We start from the raw sequence: 4,042 nt of genomic DNA on the forward strand, positions 1-4,042 counted from the left end.
ATGGCTCTTGCTGCCATCTATCAAGCCATCAGCGAGGAGACACTTCTTGTGTTAGCTGAGAAGGAGACGGCCAAGGAAGCATGGGAGATGTTGAAGACAATGCACATGGGCGCTGAGCGTGTTAAGGAAGCAAAAATTCAGACTCTGAGAAGTGAGTTTGAGGGTCTTCGCATGCATGAAGCGGAGACAGTTGATGATTTTGGTGCAAAGTTAACCACCATTGTCAATAAGATTCGTGCATTGGGCGACAAGATAGATGAGGCCTATGTCGTCAAAAAGCTTCTTCGTGCAGTCCCTCCCAAGTTCCTTCAAATTGCATCTACCATTGAACAATTTGGCAACCTCAACACGATGACAGTTGAGGAGGTCATCGGATCGCTCAAGACCCATGAAGAACGATTGCGTGGCTATGGTGAAAATGAGGATGAACAAGTTCTCTCAACACGATGACAATTGAGGAGGTCATCGGATCGCTCAAGACTCATGAAGAACGAGTGCGGAGTTATGGTGACAATGAGGATGAACACGTTCTGTTGACAAGTGCAAAGTGGAAAGGGAAACAAGTGAAAGGAGAGAGCTCGTCCAATTCATATAAAGGACGAGGAACGAGTAGTGGACGTGGTCGTGGCCGTGGGTGTGGCCGTGGTCGTGGTCGCGGGCACGGTGAAGGTGGTCGATGGAATGAATCAAATCATCGTGAGAGAAAGTTCGACAAGTCCAAGGTAAGGTGCTACGCTTGTCAAAACTATGGGCACTTTGCCTCGGAATGTCGATCTAAGAAGAAGGATGAAAAGGCACACTTTGTGGAGGCACAAGAGGATGATGAAGAACCAGCACTCTTAGCGACGGAAATTTGTGAGTGTGAGAATCATAAGGAGATCACAACAGAGGAAGTGATGCTCTATGAGGAGAAAGTGAAGTCAAAGTTGAATGAAGGAGAAGAAGTGGTGCACGACAACTCTGGTTGGTTTCTTGACACTGGAGCAAGCAACCACATGACGGGTTGCAAGGAGCTGTTTTCAGAACTAGATGAAAGTGTGACTGGGAAGGTCAAGTTTGGCGATGGCTCTGTTGTGAACATTCGAGGAAAGGGCACTGTGATGTTTCAGTGTCAAAATGGTGAGCATCGACTCTTTACAAGTGTTTATTTCATACCTAGGCTTCGTAGCAATATTGTAAGTCTAGATCAATTGGATGAGAATGGATGCATGACTGTGATAGAAGATGGATGCCTAATGGTGTATGATAGATCTAGAAGGTTACTAGCAAAAGTGAGAAGATCAAGAAACAGATTGTATGTCTTGAATCTGAAAAAACTCATTCAGTGTGTTTAATGGGGAAACTAACTGAAGTTGAATGGCTGTGGCATGCTCGTTATGGCCATTTAAATTTCCAGGTGTTAAGAAATATGACCAAGAAGGGAATGGTGATAGGAATGCCTGTCATTGATCATGTAACGCAAGTATGTGATGGGTGTGTAGTGGGAAAACAACATCGCACACCATTTCCCCATAACTCAAGCTTTCGAGCTGAAAAACCACTTCAACTTGTGCATTGTGACCTATGTGGTCCAATTTCTCCAACGACACTAGGAGGAAACAAGTATTTCATGCTGATTGTAGATGACTACAGCAGATACATGTGGGTTGAGATTTTGAGAAGCAAGGATGAAGCATTCGCTGTTTTCAAGAAGATAAAAGCAGGAGCAGAACTGGAATCAAATTCAAAACTCCGAGCGCTACGGACAGATAGGGGAGGTGAGTTTACAAATATTGCATTCAATGAATATTGTGAGCAAATGGGCATCAAAAGGTACCTTACAGCACCATATTCCCCTCAACAAAATGGTGTCGTCGAGCGTAGAAATCAAACTGTTGTGAACATGGCTCGAAGCTTACTAAAGAGCAAACATGTTCCATCAGAATTCTGGGCTGAAGCTGTGAAGACAGCAGTGTATATACTCAACAGAGCTTCGACAAAAAGTGTGGAAGGTGCAACACCTTACGAGAAATGGACTGGCCACAAACCCAAGGTACATCATATGAGAGTGTTTGGTAGTTTAGTGCACGTAAAGACTGTAAAACCACACATGAAGAAACTAGATGACAGGAGCGTGCCAATGGTGTTCTTGGGGTATGAACCAGGCTCAAAGGCATACAGGGTTTATGATCCTAATGCAAAGAAATTGCATGTAAGCAGGGACACAATATTTGAGGAAGATAAGGAGTGGAATTGGGAGTCTGTACAAGGAGAAGGAAGATTTGGAGCTCACTCACATGACGTGTTCACCGTACACTATGAACATGAGCCGGCTGGGAGTGTACAAAACACGGTTGATCATGCAGGTGAGAATGTTGAAAATACACCAGTATCTGTGAAATCTTCTGGAGGTGCAGCAGCGAATTCTGGAGGTGCAGCAGCGAATTCTGGAGGTGCAGCAGCGAATTCTTCTGGAGGTGCAGCAGCGTCGTCTCACTCCTCATCGGGACATGATCAGTTGGAAGAGACAGCAGATCATTCAGCAAGCTCAGAGAGACCACGTAAGTATCGTTCTCTACAAGAGGTATACAATGATACAGTTGAGGTGGATGTAGAAGCAGGTCTATGTTTCCTATCTATTGATGAGCCAGCAAGTTTTGAAGAAGCAGCAAGCAATGAAAACTGGAGACAAGCCATGGCCGAAGAAATTGCAGCCATTGAAAGGAATAATACATGGGAATTCGCAGAATTACCAGAAGGACATCGAGCTATTGGTTTGAAATGGGTATACAAGGTGAAGAAAAATCCTGAAGGAGAGATAGTAAAACACAAAGCTCGACTCGTGGCGAAGGGATATGTACAAAAACAAGGAGTGGATTTTAATGAGGTATTTGCTCCTGTTGCACGATTAGAAACTGTAAGGCTCTTAATTGCTTTGGCAGCACAGGAGAACTGGGAAGTACATCACATGGATGTAAAATCTGCGTTCCTAAATGGTGAGCTAGAGGAAGAGGTGTATGTAGCACAGCCAGTTGGATTTGAAGCCAAAGGCCATGAGGGACAAGTGTTGAGACTGAAGAAGGCATTATATGGACTACGTCAAGCACCTCGAGCATGGAATTCGAAGCTTGATAAGTGCTTACAGTCACTGGGGTTTATCAAGTGTCCTATGGAGCATGCTGTGTACAAGAAAGAACTGAGGGGTGAAATTCAAGTGATTGGTGTGTATGTAGATGACCTTATTATCACTGGGTCAAGTGTCGAACACATTGTGAAGTTCAAAGAACAGATGAAGAAGCTGTTTGACATGAGTGATCTTGGATTATTAAGCTACTACCTGGGCATTGAAGTGAAGCAAAATGCACATTCCATCACACTGTCTCAGTCAGTATATGCCTTAAAGATACTTGAGAAGCTTGGGATGGCCGAATGCAATCCCTGTCAAATCCCCATGGAGCCGAGACTTAAAATGAGCAAAGTGAATGTCAGTCCTCCAGTTGATGTTTCTTTGTATAGAAGTGTCATAGGGAGTTTGAGATATCTAGTTAATACAAGACCTGACATAGCCTACTCAGCGGGAGTCGTTTATTTCCTTGGTGGAAATCCGGTCACTTGGCTGTCACAGAAGCAGAGAGTGGTGGCACTCTCCTCATGCGAAGCTGAATATGTGGCCGCTACGGCAGCAACATGTCAGGGCATTTGGCTTGGGCGATTGTTGAGTGAAATTAAGGGAGGTGAACCTGTCAAAGCTGTCCTCAATGTAGACAACAAATCAGCCATTGCTCTCACGAAGAATCCTGTGCATCATGACAGAAGCAAGCACATTGATATCAATTAAGTATCATTTTATTCGTGACTGTGTTCAAAAGGAAGAAATTGAAGTGGTGCATGTGAAGACTGAGGAGCAATTGGCTGACATCCTGACGAAACCACTTGGTCGACAGAGATTTGTCGAGCTGCGTGAGAAGATAGGACTGAAGGATGTGAAACAAGTTACAACAAGATTAAAGGGGTGAATGTTGAATTAATCTTGTAACGTTATCCATTTCATATGTTAATTAGT

The sequence above is a fragment of the Asparagus officinalis genome, chromosome 4 (assembly GCF_001876935.1).
Source record: "Asparagus officinalis chromosome 4, Aspof.V1, whole genome shotgun sequence".
Classification (NCBI taxonomy): domain Eukaryota; kingdom Viridiplantae; phylum Streptophyta; class Magnoliopsida; order Asparagales; family Asparagaceae; genus Asparagus; species Asparagus officinalis.